The sequence below is a fragment of the Saccopteryx leptura genome, chromosome 7, assembly GCF_036850995.1.
Source record: "Saccopteryx leptura isolate mSacLep1 chromosome 7, mSacLep1_pri_phased_curated, whole genome shotgun sequence".
NCBI lineage: Eukaryota > Metazoa > Chordata > Mammalia > Chiroptera > Emballonuridae > Saccopteryx > Saccopteryx leptura.
In genome coordinates this window covers 74,492,162-74,519,802 of record NC_089509.1, presented here as the reverse complement: position 1 = coordinate 74,519,802, position 27,641 = coordinate 74,492,162, and the positions used below count along the sequence as shown (strand labels likewise).

The window sequence follows — 27,641 nt, the reverse complement described above, 5'->3', positions numbered from 1 at the left end:
TGGACTTAGTAAAATTAACCAGTGATTACATTTATGTGTATCTCAATTTACAGGTTACAATACATATTTTAAAATTCTACTTATGTTTCTTGTGAAATTTCAAGGAAGTTACCTACCAAAAGGAAAACAATGGTGAAGGATATAACTTTTTTGGAAAGGCAGAGTAAGAGATTACTAAATAAGGCAAATAGTAAGATTGCTAGGTGATAAATTAAATGTTTTAATACATAGATATATATTCCTTTTTCCCTCGGACTGTACAACTAATGTCAGCTCTCCCCTTCACCTATCAGCTAATTAGATTAATCAAGCCCACAAACCTGACAATGAGTAAGAAGGTGAAACAGACTTTTAGAAACTATTGACCTATTTTACCTTTCATTCTACTTTGACTGCTATGTAGAAGTATTTAAGTAGCTTATCCTACTATTCATTCTCAGGCTTTAAGTAGAATAGGCATCGCAGCTGGTTTAGATTTTTACATTTTGCTTCCAATAAACAAAAAAAATTCTACTTCCAGATGCAACAACACAAATCAGGCCAAACCTATATTTTTTTCTCATTCAAATTATACACTAGGCCCTAGCCAGTGGCTCAGTGGTAGAGCATCGGCCCAGCATGTGGATGTCCCGGGTACAATTCCCAGTCGGGGCACACAGGAGAAGCTACTACCTGCTTCTCCACTCCTTTCTCCCCTCCCGCCTCTCTTCCCCTCCCGCAGCCATGGCTCAATTGGTTTGAGCCAGTTGGCTTCAGGAGCTGAGAATGGCTCCATGGCCTCCACCTCAAGTGCTAAAAAATGGTTCTGCTGCTGAGCAATGGAGCAATGGCCCCAGATGGGCAAAGCATTGCTCCCTAGTGGGTTTGCCAGATGGATCCTGGTCAGGGCGCATGTGGGAATCTGTCTCTGCCTCCCCTCCTTTCACTAAAAAATAAATTTAAAAAATAATAAAAAAAATTTATAGACTAAAGACAGACTGCAAATATTTTATTTCTGCCTCTTTTATCTATGCCATCTGAAGGCTAGCTTTTTCCATCCTTTCCACAATTTTCCTTAGAGGTCTGTTTATCTATCTGTTAACTCTGTTTTTTTCACTTTCTAGCATAACTTTAGAGAGAAAGAAAGAAGAAGCCTTAGTTTAGGTGGCCCCAGAGGCAAACTCTAAGGTAATAATTTAAATAAAGAAGTTTATTTAGGAGATTCCAAGGGAAAGGTTACAGGAAGATCATTAATTAGATATATCAGCCTGACCTGAGGTGGCGCAGTGGATAAAGCACTGAACTGGAATGCTGAGGTCCCCTGGGCTTGTCTGGTCAAGGCACATATGCGAGTTGATGCTTCCTGCTCCTCCCCCTTTCTCTTTCTCTCTCTCTCTCTCTCTCTCTCCAAAAATGAATAAATAAAATTTTAAAAAAAGAATAAGATCTATCAGGCAAGGAAACAAGTTTAAAAAAATGAATTAAAATATGAGCAGGATATATTTTAAGGTCATTTATTTGTAGTTTTAATTTTAAAATGCTTAGCTACCCAGAAATGTCATTATTTCTTAAATCATATGGTATTCTCCTACAGTTAATGGATCATAGAGTATATAAATGATATAATTCATTTTATCTTTCCTCACAACATAAAAACTGAATTATCACACTCCTCCATCTCTAGAATTAGATTTGTTCATCCTGAACAGGACATTTCAAACAAGACACAGCTAAAAGGTAACCATAAAACTAGTTCATGATTTCCAGAGTGATTTACCAGATCATTTTCTCTTTTTTATCTTGGGAAAAGAGAAAAGAAAAGGCAAAGTTATCTCCTTTTTAGCACAATGGCCATTTCCCTGATTATCTTGTGCAACTGTTCGTCTCAGAAAGTAAAGAAACCACCAGAGATAATATATGTAACTCTGTTAACCAGACTGTTTAAAAAAATTCCAAAATATTATAACAAAGTAAATATTTTCCTTATACTATTCAACTTAACATCCCCACAAATTTTATTCCTATCGGATATGGACTGAAATCTAGTCTTACCATGGGTAATAATTTTCACCTTGGAATATTTTATCCAGTGTGTGACAGAATAAAGAATAGCGCAAAAACACCCCCATCAAAACACAAGAATAGACTTATGGTCACTTCCACTGTTCTTTTTGTAGGAAAATGACAAAGTCGGAAGTGAATCTATTATTGCACGTCTGATATGATTAGATATATTCATATAAAAAGCAGTTTTAAATATTCTTACGAATAAAGATGTGTTTATGATTTCTTTTGAACATATTTTTATATTAAAACAAAAAAATCTTAATTTCCAATTCAAATGATTCTTTAAATTTTAGAAGCATAATGCATTCATTCAATTTTATATTGTTTTGTCACTAAAGTCACATGAAATTTCAAGGATGTAATGAATTTAAATGAAGCCTGCCATTTCTTTACCAAATCTTTCTTTTTCTCAACAGTATTAGTTTAAGGAAAATATTAACATTTCAATATGACTAAATGCTTCAATTTATTAATGTAACACATATCTTTAAATATTCCATGCACAATAATATCAAGCTAAACATATAAACCATGCTAAAAGGTATTTCTACATCAAATGAAATAGAGATCACCATCATTATGACCTTAAAACCTTTAAAAAATATTTTACTACTTACTTTTCTTTGTTTAGCTAGTGCTAAGAATTTAGTAGTATTTCAATCTAATTTGCAAAATGCTGCAAAAAAATAATTTTCCTGAATATTCATTTCTTATCTCCTATAGGAATCGAAATTCAAAATATACAAAATCAGATCCTTGGCCTATAACTGTACTTTTTCATCTTTTTCTTTTTTTTTCCCCTTTTTCCTGTGATTTTAATTAAGTAACGGTACAATCCTCATTCTAATAGCTCAAGCCAGAAACCTGGCATTATTAATCCCTGTCATTTCCCTTATCATCTACATGCAATTAAATCAGAATAAATTTAATTCTACTTAATACAAAAACTACATTCTGCCTGGCCTGTGGTGGTGCAATGAATAGAGCATTGACCTGGAACACTGAGGTCACCAGTTCTAAACTCTGCACTTGCCTGGTCAAGACACACACAACAAGTAATCAATGAACAACAAAAGTGTAGCAACTGTGAGTCGATACTTCTTGCTCCCCCTCCCTTCCTCTCTCTGTAAAATGTTGGCCATATCACCCTCTGGACAAAGTCTAAATGTCTTAGTATCTTTTTTTATCTTCTTTTCCAAGTGAGAAGAGGGGAGATAAAGAGATAGACTCCCGTATGCACTCCAACCAGGATCCACCTGGCAACCCCTATCTGGGGACAATGCTCTACCCATCTGGGGCCAATGCTCACAATGGAGCTATTTTTACACCAGAGGAGGAGGCTCCACTAAGCCATGTTCAGCACCTGGGGGCCAATGTGCTCAAACCAATGAAGCACTGGCTGCGGGAGGTGAAGAGAGAAAGAGATAGAGAAAGAAGGGGGTGGAGGAAGGGTGGAGAGGTAGAGATGGTCACTTCTCCTGTGCGCCCTGACTAGGAATTGAACCCAGTACACTCACACGCCAGGCCGGCGCTCTACCACTGAGCAAACCAGCCAGGGCCAGTACCTTTTCTTTTTTTTTTTTTTTTCATTTTTCTGAAGCTGGAAACAGGGAGAGACAGTCAGACAGACTCCCGCATGCGCCCGACCGGGATCCACCCGGCACGCCCACCAGGGGCGACGCTCTGCCCACCAGGGGGCGATGCTCTGCCCATCCTGGGTGTCGCCATGTTGCGACCAGAGCCACCCTAGCGCCTGGGGCAGAGGCCACAGAGCCATCCCCAGCGCCCGGGCCATCTTTGCTCCAATGGAGCCTCGGCTGTGGGAGGGGAAGAGAGAGACAGAGAGGAAAGCGCGGCAGAGGGGTGGAGAAGCAAATGGGCGCTTCTCCTGTGTGCCCTGGCCGGGAATCGAACCCGGGTCCTCCGCACGCTAGGCCGACGCTCTACCGCTGAGCCAACCGGCCAGGGCGCCAGTACCTTTTCTTAAAGATGTCTTCTCACATTTTTGTTTTACCCTGATGCTCTAAGCAAAGGGTTACAAACTATTGTCTTGGGATGACTGCCATAGTGGCTTGGGGCAATCATTTTCTGTGAATGCTAGTCTTTTCATTGAGGTTTCGCATACTCATAGTCATAACTATACCCCTGTGCTCTAAGGAAAGTTGGAAAATTAATTTAGCTCATTAAAGGAATATTCACTGAGCACTTACTGAATGCCTCATTGTATTAGCCATTAGGAAGAGGAAAGTAACTCTGTATCATCCTTTGCATTTGTCAGTGTTAAGAACTAAGTTAATGGCAAGGTCAGGTGTGAAAGAAACACAGAAAAGGTGGAACCTGCGAACCTTCTGTTTAGTTGTTCAGTAGAAAGACTGGGAAAGGCCAAAGTTGTCTGACAGAACATAAGCAAAGGCACAGGAATAAGAAAGACTAACGTGCCAATGTCAAATAGGCAAGTAGTAAGGTATATATGACTAGAAAAAAGGATGCTGATAAAAAAGACTATTTTATAAGAAATTTTAGTGGTAAAATAAGGTCTTATCAAGAAAGTTCCTGAATGCACAGCTATGAAATTTAGATTTTACCCTAAAGGTAACAGGAATATGACAGAACAGGGAAGTGGTGCAATAAGCATGTTAGGAAGATCGTGAAGCAGGGGTGGCTCTGAAAGGACCGTGAAAGAGAGATGAGACGAGCAAAAGTGTTGATTAGCAATGTGTGTGTGTTTGTTACATGGTAATGCAAAATAGAAACAGACTCAGGGCATTCATATTTCTGAGATGTAAGGCTAGAATGGTGCTTGAGATTTAATTTATGTAGGAATAGAGGAAGGCCAAGATCACCCTGATCCTGGCTTTCTTATTCTCAAAGATGTCAGTCTGGGCCAAGAAGAATTCATATCACCTGTTGCTGCCCCATGTTCATTCCAAGTTCTCTCCTCTCTGCTCTCAGTACAATAAAAGAAAAAACTGAAAGGTTGAGACATGACAAACTATTTCTGAATTAATCCAACTTTTAAATGTACCAATTTAACAGCAAATTCTAGTTCTTTTCTCTACATTTGACATAAAACTTTTACCAATACATTGAAGCTGTCACCAGCAGGAAATTTTTCTAATTAGAAGAAGTAGAACAATTATCAAGTCATTCACTTCTGCTGAAATCAGTGGAAAACACAAGTCACTTCTGTGAAACTTTATTATATTTTCAGCCTAAATAGGTTAAGGTAAAGTCTTTGTTCTTTTTCAACATTAACTCTTCACTAATTCTGACGTCTCAAATATTCTCTTGTTTGTAGAACAGAACCTGGGCATCCAAATGAATCCAAAGTAGTGACAACTGGTCACAGGTTTAAAATTTACTTGAGTTAATAAAAAAATGTATGGCAAGGTGCAATTCACACCCAAGTACAGAAACTTTTTTTAAAATTGATTTTAGAGAAAGACTAAGACAGAAGCATTGATCTGCTTCTGTATGTGCCCTGACCAGGGATCAAATCCCCAACCTTGGGATATCAGGATGATGCTCTAACCCAGTGGTCCCCAATCTTTTTTGGGCCACAGACCGGTTTAATGTCAGAAAATATTTTCACAGACCGGCCTTTAGGGTGGGACGGATAAATGCACAAAATAAAATTATGCAACTGGTATAAAAACTGTGGTATTTTTAAATATAATTGTCGAACTTATGAGACAAGCATCAAGAGTGAGTCTTAGACGAATGTAACAGAGGGAATCTGGTCATTTTTTAAAAATAAAATATCGTTCAGACTTAAATATAAATAAAATGGAAATAATGTAAGTTATTTATTCTTTCTCTGAGGACCGGTACCAAATGGCCCATGGACCGGTACCAGTCCACGGCCTGGGGGTTGGGGACCACTGCTCTAATCAACTAAGCTATCTGATTGGGGTAGAGAAACTTTTTTAATTCAGTGGGAATTCAAAAAAGAAAATAAATGTGACTAAGGAAAGATTTGGAAATCTTAATGGTTTTATTTGTCCAATGTTTTATAGATTTAGTTTTAATTTTTTTAATTAAACAACTATTTAGTTTACCTTCTAATACAAGGACCATTTCTAAAACACTGCAAATAAGGATTTCAGCACCAAGTTCTTTAGAAACAGAATTTTGTCCCAGTATTCTCCATATTTTAAGCACCTTCCTTCATCCTTCCTTTCTTTTTCCCTCCTTACTTCTTTTTCACTTTCCTTCTTTCCTTTTCATTCTTCTTTCCATCTTTCCTCATGTCAAAAAGCAAAAAGTGCCTGACCTGTGGTGGTGCAGTGGATAAAGTGTCAACCTGAAAATGCTGAGATCGCTGGTTCGAAACCCTGGGCTTGCCTGGTCAAGGCACATATGGGAGTTGATGCTTCCAGCTCCTCCCCACCTTCTCTCTCTGTCTCTCTCTCCTCTCTCTCTCCCTCTCTGTCTCTCTCTTTCCCTTTCTCTCCTCTCTAAAATGAATAAATTAAAAAAAAGTAAACCTTTAAAAAAAAAAGCAGAAAGTATGAGTCACTATTCTTTACTGTAGTATTTTAATATTAAAACATATTTATGTGATTAAAGAAAATATTTATAGCCCTGGCCGGTTGGCTCAGAGGTAGAGCATCGACCCAGGGTATGGAAATCCCGGGTTCAATTCCCAGCCAGGGCACACAGGAGAAGCACCCATCTGTTTCTCCACCCTTACCTCTCTCTTTTCTCTCTATCGCTCTCTTCTCCTCCCGCAGCGAAGGCTCCATTGGAGCAAAGTTGGCCCGGGCGCTGAGGATGGCTCTATGGCCTCTGCCTCAGGTGCTAGAATGGCTCTGGTTGCAACAGAGCAATGCCCCAGAGAGGCAGAGCATTGCCCCCTGGTGGCCGTGCCAGGTGGATCCCAGTTGGCCGAATGCAGGAGTCTAACTGCCTCACCGCTTCTAACTTTGGAAAAATTAAAAATTAAAAAAAAAAAGAAAATATTTATAAAACACCTACACTAAAAGCCATGCTTAATATTTTAAAGACTTTATATTACTACCAAAAGTTGTAAAACTAGAAAAGCATTTTCAGTTTTTGTGGAAATACAGCACCTACTCAATAAAGGTTCTTATTAAGCACTTTTGTACATAGCCCCACCGAGGCATTCAAATGAAGGAAATCAAAAAACTATGGTTGATGAAAAATTGGGCTAGAAAGCATTCATTAACTGGGATTACATAAAAAGTCATTAGTTTAATTGTTCCAGTTCTGTGGAGTTTAATTTTATTCATGTTAACATCCAAGAAATATCTAATATATTTAAAGACAAATTTCAGTGAGCTGTAATTCAGTGTTCCAATTTCCCACAGTTAAGGCAAAGGGTGGGGTGGGGGGGCAGTTTTACTAATCTTTGTTTCCATTCTAAGTTAATTGCAGTATTATCATAATTAAATATGTATAATTAACTTACATTATACAAACACTGTTCAATAAACACAGGAATACCTTTTGCACCAATAAAATTCAACAAAGCAAAAATGTATAAATGTATCTGTTGTTAACCAAATTCTACAGATGAGGTCAAGTCTTAGAGATGCTATCATAGCAACTATTTTATATAATGCTTGGTTAATGTTTCAAATCCTTTTCAGGAATCAAACATTTTAAGTATTAAGATTTTACAATCAGCTTCTCTGTTGCTCTACTACCAAAGATTAATGTACTGTTTCAAACTGCTGTTCTTTTGTTCAATGGTATTTTCATATAATGGTATAAATTTCACTCTCCATTCAATTAATTTCATATATGCCTACGTTATGCTTTCTTGCCAACACCACCACCTCTCCACCATAAAAATCTATGTATCTCTCTCATTAACAACACCCTGGGTTTCCTTTGCAGACCTACACTTCTTCCCTCCTTCCTGGTAGTTACGTTTGGCTGAGGGTGACTCTGGTGTCAATTCCAACACTGACCAACAAGAGCACCATGACCCTAATCATAATTACACATTCAAGATGGAAACGTGCACTAAGGTAAAAAAGGAAACCAATCAACACCTTTCCCCAAAACTATTTAAAAGGGAGCAATTCCTTTCCACTTAAAAAGATTAACTGGAGGGTCGAAAGCCTAGTGGTTATTTTGTCCTCAGGTTTCCTGCCTTAAAATGAATTCAACTCTGAAAAACAGAACTATGAGAAATATACATCTGAGTGCCTGGAGAGCCATGCCTGAAGCATCACTCCAAGCTTTCACTTATGATAACCAATCTATATTCTGTTTTGCTTAACTGAGTTTTAATTGGTTTTCTGTCAAGTACAACCAAAGAAACAAAATTCTCAAGTATGTTATATACTAATGTATGACATACAATTTATTGAATTTTGTGTGACTTTTGCTAAATTGAGCTAACAGTACAAAATAATAATGGGCCAAAAAGATTGGTATATTGAAAAAAAATAAAATTGTCTACAAAACTTTTATTCAGCTACTCGATGTGTTGATGATATTTGCTGTTGTCAGAAGCTGAAAAGGACATGGAAGTTCAGATGAGCTTTCAGTAGATTTTTCAGAATTAGGAGGGTGGAACTTATATACTTTATATTGTTTGTGTTTTCTTAAGAAATTATATATATATATATTATAGCCTTCCTTTCATCAAATTTAAGCTGGAGTATTTTATTAAGCACATCACGTCTGTTGGAGACATATAAGTGTGATTGGTTTAAACTATAAATAGAGATAGAAGAGATATGAACAACTCTATAAATTTGGTAAGTGATAGGTGATGTGAAGCATTTATTAATTAAAACATTACACAATATCTCTTCGTTCCTGATGAGTTAATATTATGTTTTACATAAAAGCAAATAAAAAACTGAATAGTAGCTGAGTAGAATTATTTCAACCTGATTCCACTCTAATAAGGTACTTTCTTATTTCTTTGAAGCTTTTCCCCAAGACAATAGCTAAGTAAATCTTGTGTGCCTTACCAACTGATACAGAAATTTATTTACTTTAGAACTTGGATCTTTTGTAACTTCCACTGTCTGATAAAGATTTAATATCTACTATGTAGTATCTGAATGGCTTATTAGAAATAAAGATGAACTATACACACTTTTAGGACTAAAAATATAAAATAAATTTCATAAGAGACTTAAGGACATATCAGACACCTGGGTGTAAGATTTCATAATTTCATTTTATAGACTAGATACACAAAATATCATAAGACGCCATAAAGTTCTCTCCAAATATCAGCTACAAAGAAATAAAAGTTTAGCTTCTGTAGCTCATTTTTCTTCATTGTTCCCTTATAAAATATCACCATTTTTCTTTTTTTCTTAAGTAGATTCAAATATAATATGCTAGCTAATTACGCATTGCTCCCCAAAGTGACCTGATCCTTCTCTAGAATTTGCTTCTTTATTTCTCCCTCTTTTAGATTTTAGTCACATCTCAAACAGAAATCTCTAAACTATAATCACTGAAGAGGTCATGAATTATAAATATATATTTGAATCATTCCTTCCCTCAACCTCAAAGAATAGAGTCTAAATTATAAAATAAATATATCAAAAATTTATAATGAACAAGCATTATATTTACCCAAGTTATAAACATCTATCTCATCTTCTCTGTTACATATATATTTCCCTCATCAGAAGGGAGTTATTTCGATCTTGACAAACCAGGAAGATATCTCTTTTGCAGTTACTCTTTGGTTACTCTGTGATAAATGAAGACAGTTTCCTATCTGTGAGCAAAGAAGATTGCAAACATTTCATTCGAGCCTAATCTCCCAAGGTTCCAAAACTCAATGACATGGTATAGCCTAGGTATAGCCAGCCTTTCCTTGTTCACCCATTTATTAGAATATTTATTTTATGTGGAAATGTCATCATAGTTAGGTCAAGTCTAATTTCATTTGACAAATATATTATATGTAAGTTAGGTCAAAGTAACCTACAGAGAACTTGCAACATGATGCTAATAATACCATTCTTCCTCTCCCCTAAAGGTATTTTATTTTCAAAGGAGTTATGTATGAAAGCACATTCAAAAGTGTAAATAAAGTACCATACCAATATAAGATCATGTTACTACCCAAAAAGGATGCATTCTGAGAAAAGTTATGACTTGCGCTGAGAAGTTACCTTCTTACAACCAAATTTCCCTTTCCCAACAAGTGATGTCAGAGTTTACACTTGAATGTAAACTTTTGCAAAGACATTTCATAAAAACTCAATAGTTGAACCATAGAAAGTAAAAGATCATGTAATCCCAAGTATATCTAACTTCCAAGCTGTGAGCAGATCAAATAGCAGTCTTCACAATCCTTCGAATGCATTACTAAGGGGAAAGTACTCCTCCGGAGAACTCATGACTAGATAAAACTGGGCAAAGCAGTCTTCATCCCTTTGTTGTCTACATGAAAACACTTAAATCTGAATCCATACAGTACATTCTTTCAGATAATAACGATTTCATTTAATACAATTAATGAAGATAACACTACCAAGAGCACATCCTCTGTTTCCCTGTAAGCATTTGCAACAAAAACAGGTGAAATGAATAGAATAAAAGCCTTTTAATCTCATAGATTGAGGCAAAGGGAAACAATGACGTAGCTAGCTGTTTGATGAATTTACCTCTCTCTCCAAAATGTGACTGAAAGCTAGGTCACTAGTTTATTAGAAGCAGATGTAAAGATGTTCTTTCCTCATCTTCCCCATTTATTTATATTATACAATGAACATTTATTGAACACCTGCTCAGTGCTGGGCACTGGAGATACAGATGGAGTAATGGAGCTTCTAATCTAGTAAAGGAGTCAGACATTTAAAAATGCAACTTGTTATACATGTTAAAATAGATGTTATCCTATTAAATGCTTGCACCTAACTTCATTCTTAACTTAATTTCTAACTAGTGATCTATTCAAACTAGGTCAGCCTCTGAGGGTGATGAAGCTGGAAGGTTCTTTTTACTTTTCAAATGTTTTCATGGTCATAATGACTTTTTAAAAACCAACCCTGACCCTATGGAGGGCTTTGTTTTACTTCTTCTACCAACAAGAAAACCAATACTGAGAGATGAGTTAGAAGCATGAGGGCCATGACCACAACCCGGAAATTCTGAATCATTTATTTTTCACAACTAAAGAATAGCATGCTAGTCTGCATGCGAAAATCCTGTGCACTATTTGTCATTTTATTTCACATGGCGGGGGGCAAACTATGTTTATTGATAATTCCAGAAAAAGAGAAACTCTCACCCATTATGGCTAAAGCATGATCTTGTGAGAAAACTATTCCAAGCTATGAATTGCTTACTGTCAAATGAAATAATAATGAAGTTTACATTTTCTATTAGTACCTGCCAAGAAAACTTAAAACTCAAGAAAACATGCACAGTGTGAAGTCTGAAAGAATGTATCAGATGTGCATACATCAATGATAATTGCTGCCTAATCAAGGAAATGTTCTATTCAACCTACTTAAATCTTTCCAGCTGAATTACAAGCACAGTAATCACAGTCTTACTGTATGTCTGAATTAAGTAAAAATTGCATCACTTTCTTTGTGCCTGATACATAGTAAATGCTGATAGATATTTGAGAAGGAAAGACAAAGACTGTTAGAAAGTAGAAAAATCTTACCAACGTGTCATCAAGCTCCACCTTCCAAAAATCAAAGAGAAAAATAACCCAAAACCCTCAACAACATACACACAGATAAATAGAAGCAGCACATATATTTGAAACCAATACATTTAAAAACAACTTCGTCTCATACTCTAAAAACACAACTCTGCTTTTAGCCAGTGTTACCAATGTATTTTTCAAGTACTCACTTGGGAAATTTGCACAGAAGTAATTTATTCAGGATAGAGATAACTGAAATGCAATCATTATCACTTTTTAAAACTTCAAGTATGGGAAAGAGCCTTCCATATTTATGGATGTTACCATTAGTAAATAAGTTTCACTCTATATAGAAGATGCTTATATATTTTTAAGTACCACTTATAGGTTGAAATAACCCATAAAGTAGTAAGTGAAAATTAAATTGGAAGAAAAATTGGTGAATTAAATGAGGAGGGTGATAAAAAAATATAGAATGAGACCAAAGAAAGACTCAAAAACTAAGGAAGGAATGGTGTTCCATTCACTGGTGGCTCCATTGAGGCAAAATACATGGAGGGCCAAGAACTGAGCCAGTCATCAGACTAGGTGTGCAGGTCTTCCCAACAATGCACTCCCTGTGTCTAAGCAATTTCTCACTGCACTCAAACTGCCATTTCTTGCTCCCAAAAGGCTTGCCAGGCATATAAATCCCATCTACAAGCACCCTGCCCTCATCCTCTGGCTGCAGGAATAATTTACCTATAGTCATTCAGTATATCCCTTCCCCTGCGAGGGGACTAGAGATTCAAGCCAAGATTAGATCACCTAAGACTTAAGTGGGAACTGCATGCAAAATCTCCACCTGAACAGTCTCAGTAGATTACTCAGATCAAGAACATGCTCGACATTCTAAACTCTGAACTGGAAGAGAGTTAGTCTATTTGTAACTGAAGCAGAAAACAAAACAGAGAAAAAAGATGCTTTACAGATGTTATGAGGCAGTAGAGGTCATGAAATATGAAATATAATGACCATAGTGATCAGAAAATGTCAAAAGAATGTAAAGAAAGACCATACAGAATATAATTCAGGGGTAGTCAACCTTTTTATACCTACTGCCCACTTTTGTATCTCTGTTAGTAGTAAAATTTTCTAACCACCCACCAGTTCCACAGTAATGGTGATTTATAAAGTAGGGAAGTTACCTTTACTTTATAAAATTTATAAAGCAGAGTTACGGCAAGTTAAAGTATATAATAATAATTACTTACCAAGTACTTTATGTCGGATTTTCACTAAGTTTGGCAGAATAAATCTTTATAAAACAACTTACTATAGTTAAATCTATCTTTTTATTTATACTTTGGTTGCTCCGCTACTGCCCACCATGAAAGCTGGAACACCCACTAGTGGGCGGAAGGGACCAGGTTGACTATCACTGATAATGTTAGTAGCAGTAGGAAAAGCAAAGACAAGGAAGGGAGCTGTGTCATTCCAATGGCAGAGAATCAGCTGTCACTAGGCAGCTCACAGAGCTGAACAGGTCACTGCTCATTTCTGCATCTCAGTCCATTTGTCCCGAGTTCCCTTAATGACTGGCCACATGCCTAGGATACTGTCTCCAGCTTTAAACCGAACCTTCCTGAGATAACTAAGCGTGTCTTTTTCCTTGCATTAAGAGAACCTAACATCACCTCTCCTGCCTAGTGCCCTTGCTATCCACCTACGGAATCGGTCTTAAAACCACAAATTAAAAAAAAACTATATCATACACAACACTGTAAAAATAATATTTTTACTCTATCAAATTAATGCACTCTCAAAGAATTCTATTAATCCAATGAAAAAGGGAGTGGGGGAGGTCACACAAGTTTTTGTCAAGCATCTCAAGTCACTGAAAAAAAGTGTAGTCTCCAAAAAAGAAGAGACTACATTTCATTTGTTCTTCATTTGTAGACATCTGTTCTATAGTTAATTCAAAAACAAACACAAAGATATCTATGATTTCTCTCGTTCTAAAAAACAATAGAGCAAATATAACTTATCTATGGCTTCTGTATTTTCTTTGTTGTGCTTAAAACATTTTATGCTTTTTTGACTCAGAGCTAAATTAAATGTACTCATAGACTATCAATATAGCAGAAAAAATACATTCTTTCTCAATTTTATGGATCCCTCAACACCAAGAAAGCCCAACCCTTTTTATAAAATATTATGTACGGACTTTTACCGTATTTAAAAAACCGTATGCTGCAGCTGGGAGAAAGGAAGGAGAATGAGGAAAAGGAAAAGAGAAGGTTGAAAGGGAGAAGAGGAAGGTCTAGGATTAGGGAGGATGTAAGGACAGAAAGAAAAAAATGCAATGGGGGAAGAAAGAGGAGGAGGCATTGACACATCCTTACTCCCACTCTTCACAGTGGACACCCACCCACCCACTCTAGAGACAAAGCACCTGGGCTTTTCCATTTCGCATTTAGTGATGTTGTCAGTCTGCTTACCAGCTGATCGCCCTGAGTTGCAGCCTCCTCCCATTCTGGTAACCCTGCAGACAAGCCCACATTCCTAACTGTGCATTCCTTCTCCGAGCCTCTGTATGTCATCATTACTATCTCGATTCCTGTTTCTGAGTTCTTAGAATAATAATGTGCTATTGTCACACTTTCCCTGCAGAACTAAAACTTGACAAATAAATCCCACTGGCTGGCATAAGATGACTTAGACCTCAAACAAACAGACAGACAAACAAAAAACACCTAGGAAAGCCCCAGGTGCCTATATATTAATGCCATCTGATGCTCCGTGGTCTTACCACATCCACAGTGCCAAGCTCCCTGCTGCTTCATCTGAACTCTCAGAGCTATTCTATCTCCTCAAAAGAGCCTGGAGGAGAACTAAGGTAACCTTGGACACTAGGCTTTTGTCAGCCCATAGGAACTCGACTATTTGCCCTACAGCTGAGGCAACTTCTCCAAACCTCTCCTCCATCCATCCTGGCCAGTCCACACAGACACAGACAAACGTTCAGGTAAGAAAAAAACTGAACCCACTGTTCCAGTAACTAAAATTAATTCACTTAACAAATATTTATTGTCAGAGTTGTGACCAGACAATAGTGATACAATGGTAAGCAAGACAGGTTCCCTGCCCTCAAGGAATTTATGCCCTATTTATCTGCATATTTAAACTAAAATCTAATTACATATAAAGGTAAAATCATTGTCCTTCTATATTTTTTATACTTCTTGGAGATAAGATATTCCAAACGAGTTGGGCTTCATTGGAACAAAGACATAAATGCTGAGGTCCTGGTACCAAGAACCTGGTACTCTGCACATTCTGTACGGAATGTAAAAACTTCACTTTCCACTGTCAGTTCTTTCCATGGAAGTCTCTGTACAAGTAATCCTAGAGATCAGGAAGTAGTCTCAGAGGGCAGTTCCCCTCCATGTAACAGAAAAGCGAACCCCCATGTGGAAAGCCAAAAGGGCTTCCTATTACTGGAGCATTGTAAGCAGAACGTAAGTAACAAGGATTTATTTATTTATATTAAATGATTCTCCTGAACAACACAAAGAGAGGTTGGCTAGTTCTGAATACAATAGATGATAAATTAGCCACAACATACATTAAGCCCACTGCATATAAATTGAAGATTTGTAATATACTTTTTGAAACATTGCAATACTAAATTTGATATGTTCAAAAGAACACGATCTGTAAAATTCAGTATTACACAAACATATGAAGTAGTGAGACCATTGGCCTCTGGTCAGCTCCCAAATTTAGATATGTCTCAATAAAGCCTTTACCTTCATTATTGTCAAAGGTACTCCACTTCCAAATTTCTCACCTAGGAAAATGTTGCCAACTCTTCAAGTTGCACCATATTTCTTCCCTTTACTCAACTTCCAATATATATCCTGTCACCACATCTTGTCCGTTTTATTTTCAAAAGGGTTCTAGAATTTGTTCTATGTTCTCTATTCCCACTGCCAGACGCTAATAACCTTTTGCCTTGAAAACTGGACTGAATCTCCTTACTGACACTGCTTCCCTCTCCCCCACCCCGTCCTTGCTCTATCCTTTGACAACCATGGCTAAATAATGCAAGTCTTTATTCTGCAATCTACCTACAAACTATGCTTTGATGTTTCAAGATACATTTTACACTCCTCCATAATTCAGTCCCTGTAAAGACCCTACAGCCAACTCTATAGTCAACCATTCATTACATGACATTCACTCATTGCTTTTGACAGCTCCCACCCATGGTGGGCGGTAGCGGAGCAACCACAATGAAAGCTGGAACAGCCACTAGTGGGCAGGAGGGATCAGGTTGACCAGCACTGCAAAAGTGGGCAGTTTTTATAAAAAGGTTCGCCATCATGGATCTAAGGCATTGCTAATACCACATTTTTTGAATGACTATTACCACGGTTTCATTCTTCACTGACTGCCATGATGTTTTCACCCATTCACAAACTTGAGTGATAGGTCTCTTCATTCCTCCAGTTGGTGTCAGATCATGATTACCAACAGTCACCCATTTTTTCCACTCTTCTCGCATAAAGACTTCAAATGGTTTGTTGATGGAAACATTGAGAGGCTGCCACTGCTGGTAAGACCCCCAGGAATTACAGCTAGATGAGTCTTCACTTCTTTAAAAGTTTTTCTTTTGTGGTTTAGCTAATATGTGTTCTAAACTGGTCAAGCACTAATAGGGCAGATTTTTTCAGAAGCCCTCTAGCATCCTTGGCCCCTCCCTTATCTGCCAGCCACCCAGCCAGTCAATGAAATGCTATTAGGCTGGCAACAAGTGATGTCAGCACTTCACACAGAGCTCCAGCAGCTGGAGCAAAGCCCTCCACTGCTACAGCGGGCCTCTAGTGTCTGCCCTGCATGATGCCAGATGAATGCGGCCACACAACATTGCTTGCCTTCCTTCCCTCCTGTACTGCATGCAACTGTGGAAACCGGAACCAGGAGATCACTCAGCAGATGCTGGGTTCCACATGCTGCTGTGATGGGCATGATTACACTCCTGCTAGCGCTCATTCTACATATGTTTACCAGCACAGGGCCCTGCAGCAGCTTAAAAAAAAGAGATCATTCGTTCCATAAGACGCATGGGCATTTTTCCCTCCACTTTTTTTTTTTTTTTTTGGGGGGGGGTGTCTTATGGAGTGAAAATTACAGTATATATTGTCCACCTGTCTTTATAACTGCCTTTTTTTTCTGGACAGAAGTATGAAACCTACCAGGAAGTGCTACTGGTGGCTCAAGATTTAAAAGCAGAACCTAGCAGCTGTTTTAAACAGAGGCTTCTCTAACAAACCACACTTCAAGGAGAAGCCTGCACTAAGCTGCCTGCCTCCTGCACTAACCTGCCCACCTGCACTGTGTTTCTGCCATTTAAGCCAGCCTTTATGAAGGAGTTCCTGGAATCCTATTTCAACTGACAGGACTAAGGCTTTCCTAGTCCAATCAGAGCTGTGCAATTATATCCCCATCAGCATCTTCAGTGACCAATCAGAGTAGCTTCATTCTGATCACATCAGAACAGTGCCTTTTGGACCAAACTGCAACGCTTTGGAGTCCTCATTTGCACAAGGACAGACCAACAAGGGACCAGTGGTGCGGACTTCTGTCCATATAAGTCTGCTCCCCTCTGGCTCAGAGCACACTGTGCCTTTCCACCAAAAGCTAAAGACCGTGGCTCTACATGGACCTGAAACACTAAAGATGTCTCTCTGAAGCGGAGCGGAGCAGACCAGCACAGGGCAGAGTAAAGCAGACCAGAGCACAGCAGAGCAATTAAGCTTCAGAGGGGTCTGGCCTCAGGCTCGCTTCACAGCCATTCTGTAATGCTTCCTAATTGAGCTGTAACACTATTACACAGCCCTGTTCTATCACAATTGAGCTGTTCGCACTGAATCAAGTTTCCTTCTTCACTGAACCCCAAATCTGGATTTCCTGCTGGTGTTCAATTGTCTCCAACAACCATGACCATGAGCTTTGAATCTTTGGCTGATAGAAACCATCACCTATTAAGCATCAGTTTACTTTTATGTATTCTATTCCCTTTAACTGATTGGCAGTAAGTGGTGATAGTTCTCTAGATGCTTCTTCATCTGTTATATATTTAGTGGGAAAAGTCATTGTGCACACTAAAGGAAACAGAAGTTTCTACTGTCTTGGCCAATGCTACCAATCAGCTTTCTAAATCAGGTAATACAGAAGAAACAGGGAAAAGAACCATACTCCTTAATGTTCACAGGGTTTTGAAAGAAACACAACAACCATTTAATACCCTGGCATATGGCTAACAGGACCGTAGCTACTCTTTTAATAAAAAGGTCTAGAATCACCTATAAAATTTAAATTTAAGACTTTAGAAGAACAGACAACTTTAAGTTTATCTGTAAGTCCTCTAAGCAAGGATAAGGGAATAAAGATTACATCTGTTTAGTACCAAAAATAATAGTAACTCTTCCACTGTTTTGTTTTGTTTATAAACATCTACAGGTTAGTAAGACATCAATAATAACACCTGAAGAAATAAGAGTTCCATATGTAGAATGTTCTGAAAATGAATTCTGAGAAAGGCAAGTTCTATGAAGCATAAAGAAATGTTTCGCACATGCGTGGATGCACACACACACCTACAGACACACTCAAAAGGATTCCATAGTCAAATATATTTGGAAAATATTTGGATAAATAAACTTAAACAATGTATTCACCATGGTTTGTCTCATGTTTTTGATACTTTATTATGTATTATGAAGCTCTAAAAACTTATCATAATATGTTATTTTATTTCACCAAGGGAACACATTTTATTGAGTATCTCCAGTTTTATGAATATTTCTCTCAGAAAAGTGAAAGAGATGATTTCATCATTAATAGCTTTATCTCCAGATAATGAGTCAAACATTACAACTAATGTCTTGACTGAAATGCAGAAAGATATGCTATGCAAATGATGATAAGCATATGAAATCAGGTTCATAAACAAGCCATAAAATCATTTTTGTTTTTTAAAATTGAGCTAATGATATATATCAGTATTTATAAATAAGATTTTGTCATTAAGAAATAGAATTAAATTTGGAAAGACAAGCAAGCATGATAGAAACTAGATTTTGTTTCTAAGTCCCTTTGAATTAAGAAAAAATTTAATTGTATTGAACATAAATGACATGCATATTTTCCTAAAAGAAATGTGCATCCTCCCCTTAGAACAGGGTAATTATCACCACATACATCAAAGGCATAGTGAACACAAAGTTGCTTTCTAAACCTGGATTTGCTTTAGGTGTGAACACCAGACAAATCATAATAAACATGAACTGTGTAATGTCCAAGGATAGCCTCCACATTTATTTTTCTGAAATGATATTAATGATAGTCACAAAGATCTAAAAATACAAATAAGATGAAATCATTTGATGGCTTCGGCTCACACTTAGCTACAGGCTTTACCTGAGCTGTCTCTTGTGTGTGTTCATGTTCTCTCTTTCTCCTCCCTCTCTCTTCCTCTACCTTACTCCCCCATTTTCCCTCCCTCTGTCCCTCCTCTTCTTCCATTCCACCCACTTAAGTCTTCTTTTGTTTTCTTTTCTTTCTTTTTTTACAGAAACAGAGAAAGAGTCAGAGAGAAGGATAGACAGGGACAGACAGACAGGAACGGAGAGATGAGAAGCATCAGTCATTAGTTTTTCATTGCACATTGCAACACCTTAGTTGTTCACTGATTGCTTTCTCATATGTGCCTTGACCGTGGGCCTTCAGCAGACCGAGTAACCCCTTGCTTGAGCCAGCGACCTTGGGTCCAAGCTGGTGAGCTTTTGCTCAAACCAGATGAGCCCACGCTCAAGCTGGTGACTTCGGAGTCTCGATCCTAGGTCCTCAGCATCCCAGTCCAACACTCTATCCACTGCGCCACCACCTGGTCAGGCCACTTAAGTCTTCTTGCTACACCTCAAACATGCCTGGATCATTCCTGTTTAGGGTCTTTACATGAGTCCTATTCCCACACCTTCACCAAGGTTAAGCACCTACTCATTACTCAACCTTCTCAAATGTCACCACATCCAAGAGGTTTTCCCAGCTTGACGGGTGTTCTATAATAATTCTACATTTTGCTATGCCCTGTCCTCTTACTCTATTTTATTTTCCTGTATAGCCTTTATCATAGCTTAAATTTTTATTCATTTTATTGTTTGTTTCTTTCACTAAAATGAGATGAGAGCTCTTCTCTCTCCTCTTCGCTGCTAAAAATATGTTTCCAAATGTTGTATATTAGAAACAAACACCCTAAGAGGTTTTAAAATGTACAAATGCCAGAGGGCTATGCATTTTTTATTTTAAAAGTCTAAGGTCAGACATAATCATCAATGTTTCTTGAAAATGACTAGAGAGAAGGATGCCTGATGCCTGGGACACAATAGCTGGATAAATAAATAACTCATTGTCACAAATGAAGACACCTATTTCCTATCAAATATATCTGCAAAGCATAACATGTTTCAAATGCTACATATCACATTTAGCACTTAATATCTATATAACAGTCAAGCTATCTGTAATTGTCATCGGCTCAATATTACACAATGCAGTGACATTTCAGAAAGGCAAAAAGCTTAAAATTGTTCATTTGTTCAGAAAAATAATGGTTTTCAGGTTTATGCCACCATAAAATAAAAAAGCATTTTCTCTATATTCAGAACATTTCCTATGACCTGATATACGTTAAAGAGAAATTTTGTTCAAATCACACAGTGTGTCAGTGATGCGCATGTTTATATTCAAGAGCGTAAATTAATGGTATAAACATACAAAACTAAAAAGACCATAATCCATAGATATGTGTATTTTTTAAAATTACTGTTTACTGTAGTTTTTTTAAATAAAAAAGAAAATTTCCAGTTACTATATAATGGAAAAGTTTAGCAACAATTTTATTTTTAATAAGGAACATATTTCTGAAGACTTTGTGATTATGGCTAAGTTGTTTTGCAAGCGTCATTTTGAAATTCTCTATGACAATGCCTTTTTCTTTAAAAGTTATTTTAACTTTTTTTTAAATTTTATTTATTTATTTATCTTATGACAGAGAGTGTCAGAGAGAGGGACAGACAGGAAGGGAGAGAGAAAGCATCAATTCTTCGTTGCAGCACCTTCATTGTTCGTTGATTGATTTCTCATATGTGCCTTGATGGGGGGGGGGCTACAGCAGACTGAGAGACCCTTTGCTCGAGCCAGCGACCTTGGGTTTCAAGCTGGTGAGCCTTGCTGGCGCTCAAGCTGGAGACCTTGGGGTCTTGAACCTGGGTCCTCCACATCCCAGTCCGATGCTCTATCCACTGAGCCACTGCCTGGTCAGGCAACTTTTTTGAAGTAGTTCTTGAAATGTATTTGAATATTCCTACATAAACTAAAATTATTACTTAATTAAAATTATTACTTTAACATCTATTTCTTTAAAATATGTTCATTATCAGTATAAGTTTCCACAAATGGAAACAAAAATATACTGTTTAAATATATAATATTTTAATAGTGTTTAAAATGTTATAGAACTATACACTAAAATCACACAGTATTAAATATGTTCAAATGACAAATTTAAAAGAATTTCATCACTGAAAGCAACTTATGGCTGTTATACGGTCTAGAAAGTTATTCATCTGAATCTCTGACCAGGTCTTCATTCTATTTTCTATTTTCTCTCAGTGGGAAGGTTTTTGGTGTCCAAGTGGTTCATAGGCTTTATAGATGTGTTCTAAGAAGTCCCAAGATTGCCTAAATCTGTATGCAGCATTAGGTGTGGATATATGTGTTTGGGTCATATTCTCAAAAGGACCTATGACCCCCAAAATGTTCAAAATTGATGCTTAACATTTGTCGCTTCTTCAGTGCACAGGCTGATGTGAATTTGAAGTTAAAGCTTAAATAAACTAAAGTGTACCCAGATGAACTTCTTCCCAAGTACTTATTTCATCCAAAATTTATCTATCATGTTTTACTCTCAGTCCCCAAAGCTGCTGGCTGAGTTTTTCATGGCATAGTCTGGGAAATATAAGCCAAAGAGTTGACTCTTTTTTGGTATTAGAAATGTAAAAGTGTGCACACATGCATACGCATGTACACACACACAAGCAAAATGGCTTAAAGGACCTTAAAAACACATTACTTTGTTTCTGAATTAAATAAATATATGCAAATATACTATCAAGTGATAACAACACCATACTAAGTAAAAGAAACACAGACAAAGAATTCCTGAGGAATACCCTCATTGGCTTACCCTGCTATAGTGTGGGTCAGGTTAATACTTTACTGATACATTACTCTAAAGTCTAGCAGTTGTTCCTACTTTTCCTGACAACAAAAATCTCATTGATTAACCAACTAGCTTAAAAGAACCAATCATAAAACAAAGCATAATATACCTTTTATAAATCAGGTCTGAGTATATTGACAAAAGGGAGGAAGGGAGGAAGAAAAGGAGGGAGGGAGGGAGGGAGGGAGGGAGGGAGGGAGGGAGGGAGGAAGGAAGGAAGGAAGGAAGGAAGGAAGGAAGGAAGGAAGGAAGGAAGGAGGAAAGGAAGGAAGGAAAGAAGGGAGGGTAAAAGGGAAAAAGAGAGGGAGAGGGGAAAAAGAACAAAAAAGAAAAGAAAACAATATTTTTTTATTAATTTTGATGGGGTGACATTAATAAATCAGGGTACATATGTTCAGAGAAAACATCTCCAGGTTATTTTGACATTTAATTATGTTACATACCCATCACCCAAAGTCAAATTGTCTTCCATCACCTTCTATCTGGTTTTGTTTGTGCCCCTCTCCTCCCCCCACTCCTTCCCTCTCTTCTCTCTCCCCCTCCTCCGTAACCACCACACTCTTGTCCATATCTCTGAGTCTCATTTTTATGTCCCACCTATGTATGGAATCATATAGTTCTTAGTTTTTTCTGATTTACTTATTTCGCTCAATATAATGTTATCAAGGTCCATCCATGTTGTTGTAAATGATCCGATGTCATCATTTCTTATGGCTGAGTAGTATTCCATAGTGTATATGTGCCACATCTTCTTTACCCAATCATCTATTGAAGGGTTTTATGGTTGTTTCCATGTTTTGGCCACTGTGAACAATGCTGCAATGAATATGGGGCTGTATGTGTCTTTACATACCAATGTTTTTGAGTTTTGAGGGTATATAACCAGTAGAGGGATTGCTGGGTTAAATTTTTAATTTTTTGAGGAACCACCATACTTTCTTCCATAATGGTTGTACTACTTTACATTCCCACTAACAGTGGATGAGGGTTCCTTTTTCTCCACAGTCTCTCCAACACTTGTCATTACCAGTCTTGTTGAAAATAGCTAATCTAACAGGCATGAGGTGGTATCTCGTTGTAGTTTTGATTTGCATTTTTCTAATAGTTAATAAAGATGAACATCTTTTCTATTGGCCATTTGTATTTCTTCCTGGGAGAAGAGTCTGTTCATATCCTCTTCTCATTTTTTTATTGGATTGTTTGAAACAATATTTTTTTTTATCCGTGCAACACAAAATATCCATATAAACATAAAAATAAGACCTATTTTTAAGACATTTTAAATATGTTTGGCATTTATCAGGTACACAGGGTGAAAGAATTCTTTCATCACTGAAATTTTAAATTGAAATGTTCTATTAGTATTCTTTTTGATGAAATACTTATTTTATTCATTGGCCTTTTATGCCAATTTTTTTCCTCCTTTTTATTGCATTTTTTTGGGTGACACTGGTGAACAAAATAATATAGGTTCCGGGTACATAACCCCAAGTCAAGTCTCTGTCCATCACCATTGATCCCACCTATATATACCCTGTTCCACCTTCCCCATCACCCCCGCATTAGTTTTTTACATTAGTTTTTTATTGTCTTCCAGGGTGAGAAGCAGTGGGAAGGGTTGTCTGTCTAGGAAGCTCCTTTATTGCAAACATAATTTTCTTATTCAAGAACTCCCTGATTCAGGTGATGTTCATTTCTGTATATCCTTTTTAACTCCACAAATTTGTGCTTAAATAAAAATGAGTTAGATTTTAAGACTAAAATAATGTATTTTTTGTTTTTTAATTGCAATAAAACATACATGAAATTTACCATCTTAACCATTTTTAAGGTCTTAATTCTACAGTGTTAAGTATGATCGCACTGTTCTGCAACCAATCTCCAGAACTATTTTCATCTTACAAAATCGAATCTCTACACTCCATTAAACAACAACTCCCAATTGCCTGCTACCCTACCCTTGTAGGCCCTGGTGAAAAGAATGTATTTCTAATGGTATGAACTCAAAAAAATAAACTTCATAAAATATATTTTATATTTCTTCAAAGTATTCGCTACATAGAAGTCTTTCCTCAAATATGTGTTGGTCATTGATGATATCTCTTCAAATTAAGACAAAAAGACTATTTTTTTCTGGACACCAGTGGCACCTGTGCTTTGGGAGCGATTTCAAGTAATAAGGATGATTTCATGCACCCTGCCTACGTTTATAAAAACCTAGTCTTTATGAGTAACCTGAGATAACAACAAAGTCCCAGACACTGTTTTGTGTGCTTTGCAAAGGTATTAGTTATATATTTTTTTCCTGACAAGCATAATAAGTACTAACATTACATCATTTCACAGATATAAAATTAAAGTGACCTACCAGCCTTTTTTGATGGGTTCATTATATCAGCATTAAAGTTTAAAGAACCACTTTATTGTGGAAAATATCTAAAGGTAAAAGGCTGATGAACATGTTAGGTTTCATTTTTCTGGTGCCACGAAGAATTTTTTCTAAGGTCCAATGTGACGATTTCAGTCAGTGCACTTCTGATCTCACTGTAGAGTGAGACGGTCATAGACTAAGAAATAAGGTGAAGCCAACCTCCGTTCCACTGCTTGGACAACTCTGAACAACCCACATAAATATACACCATCTGTAAAACTGGGATATTCTCACATGCCCTGGTTCACAAGGTGGGTGGGTGTGTGTGTGTGTGTGAGAGAGAGAGAGAGAGAGAGAGAATATAAGAGACTGTGCAGACAAGGACTTTATTAACCACAAAATGTTTTAGAAATGTAAGTTAGCATCATAATTACTATGTGTAAATGGTCACCTAAGAACCCATGAGAAGACAATACCAGGCAGTGTTTAAAAACTGTAGTCTATGGATCCAATGTGTCTGGTTTAAATGCCAGTTGAGTGGGCTTGCAGATTAACTAACCTCTCTGTGTCTCATTTTCTTAATTTGTAGGGTTAATAAAATACCAGCATGGTTTGTTGTGTGAATAAATGCGTTGGTACAATTAAAGTACTTAGAACAGTGCCTGAAATATAGTGAATATTTGGTAAATGTTAGCCTTCATTTTTAATTTAGTGTTTATTATTACTACATATTGCAGGCTTTTTCATCCTTACCAAGTCTTTTCCTAAAACAATTCATGTAAAAAACCTGCCAAAGCATTTTCACATAATAAACATTCAAACTATGTAAGTTTGATTCCATTTTTCATCCTATGGACTTTGCCAAGTTCATAGCTTATCGCAAGTCTTTGCACACAAAAGTAAGCTGCCTTGTGTGTCTGCCAAAATTCTAGCAATCAATTGGAAAGAGAGAGAAAAGAAGAGGTTTTCTTTAGCCAGGTTGTTTTTTTGTTTGTTTCTTTCTTTTTTTGTGTTTTTCCGAAGTTAGAAGTGGGGAGGCAGTCAGACAGACTCCTGCAAGCGCCCAACAGGGATCCACTCAGAATGCCCACCAGGGGGAGATGCTCTGCTCATCTGGGCTGTTGCTCCACTGCTGCAGGAGCCAGTCTAGCGACTGAGGCAGAGGCCATGGAGCCATCCTCAGCGCCAGGGCCAACTTTGCTCCAATGGAGCCTTGGCTGTGGGAGAGGAAGAAAGAAATAGAGAAGAAGGAGAGGGAGAAGGGTGAAGAAGCAGATGAACGCTTCTCCTGTGTGCCCTGGCCAGGAATCAAACCCAGGACTTCCATATGCCAGGCTGACACTCTACCACTGAGCCAAACAGCCAGGGCTTTTAACTGGTTTTATGTAAAAATATATTATGTGTCATTAAGTGTTAAATCAGTGTTGTCCTATCTTTTGAATTACCAAACTTTTTCACCTCTACTTTGAATTGTTTTCTTAGAAGTTCAATCTATAATCACTGTAGAATTGTGGCATTCCTATACTTAACGTTTTCCTATCTTGTCCTCTCAACAGTGGTATTGAAGGTTGAAGGTATGTATTCAAATTGAAATTTTACTAAAACATGAATTTAAATGTATTACATGTAAGATGATCATGTATTTTACCATTCAAATTAGAAAACCTTTGAGAGTATCAAAACAGCTACCTATATACAGTGTTAGGACAACTGGTAAAAACTCAGATTATCCCTGCCCAAGAAGAATGAAATGTTACACCAAATGAAAGGGTTGGGATGGCTAAAAATAATTTAGCTAGTAAATAAAGCAAGCTGTCTTCTTTTCACAAAGACTTCATTTCTCCTTGTAAAGTTTAGAATGTAGTAGACATGAAGTAAATACTTGTTAAGTAAATGAAGACATAAATAAATGACGTATAGGAATTCTCACATTAAATGACAAAGGGGAGTACAATATGACCATATCAGTTACACTTTGTTTCTGCAGTATGATTAATCTTGGAGTCCAATTCATGTGACAGGGTCATATGGTACTAACAAAAATACTAGTTGTATATTATAAATAAGAACACATTCATGTAAATTTTTAATATAAATGTTTGGTCTTCTCTTTTTTCCTAACTATTGTAAGAATGTTTGGCTATGACTTCTAGCAATTGTGAAGTTAAAAGGTCAAATTATTTAATTTTAAAGAGAACTTCAGTAAAAAATGTAAAATACTCTATTTAAAATATGGGTTAACATCCTGGCCGGAGGACTCGGTTGGTTAGAGTGTCATCCTGATATGCAGAGGTTGCCAGTTAGATTCTCAGTGAGGGAACATACAAAACCAGATCTCTCTCCCTTCTTCTCTCTCTAAAATCAACAAAATAAATTTTTAAAAAGTTTTTAATAATATGAGTTAAATGAATTACATGTTATTGGAGATTTGGGGGATGGAATAAAGCCTACAACTGTCCAGTTATTTCTAAAATGCAACATGGTAATAAACAGCACATGGGTCAGAAGTTTTCTTTTCAATTCTAGCTCTGTCATTCATAGCTTTGTGGCTTTGAACAATTCACAGGACATCTTCTCATATATTTAGCTGGCAATATCAGTCATTTTTACCATTTCTTCTCTTCATTCTTCCATAACCAGTCTTTTACCAAGTCCTACTTTTTATCCCTCAGAAGTTCTTTCATCATCTTATTTTTGTTAAAATTACTCTATTCACTTTTATCTGTTTGGTACAGAATACATCTTATTGGTCCTTTTTTCAATCTTTCTCAAATTACATTTCATCTTCTGCATCTTTCTACAGTTAAACAGGACTTCTTTTTAGAGTTAAATAGGACTTCTCAAAAAATTTTCCTGACATTCTGACCTACTCATGCCAGTTTCTATGTAGGGTATTTTCCCCTATGCACCTTCATTATCAAATCCCATTCATTCTTTAAAAGAATGAGGCTGGGCCTGACCTGTGGTGGCGTAGTGGATCAAGCCTCGACCTGGAACACTGAGGTCGCAGGTTCAAAACCCTGGGCTTGCCCAGCCAAGGCACATGTGGGAGTTGGTACTTCCTGCTCCTCCCCCCTTCTCTCTCTCACTCTGTATCTCTTCTCCAAAATGAATAAATAAAAATAATTAAAAAAAAAAAAGAATGAGGCTGTGTTCTGCCATTTCCTTAGTCTTGTTAATTACCTCAATGTGCGTAACAGTTCAGTTTTCCTAACAGCCACTAAATAAATGTGTGTATGTACTACATCTTCTTGGGAAGTATTTCAAACGTTTTAAAATCTGGC

General features: G+C 37.1%; 1 protein-coding gene across 8 annotated transcripts in view; it reads right to left on the bottom strand.

Moving 5' to 3' along the window:
* GULP1 (GULP PTB domain containing engulfment adaptor 1) overlaps positions 1 to 27,641 on the bottom strand; it is a 268,873-nt gene that overhangs the window by 182,424 nt on the left and 58,808 nt on the right. The window lies entirely within an intron of this gene.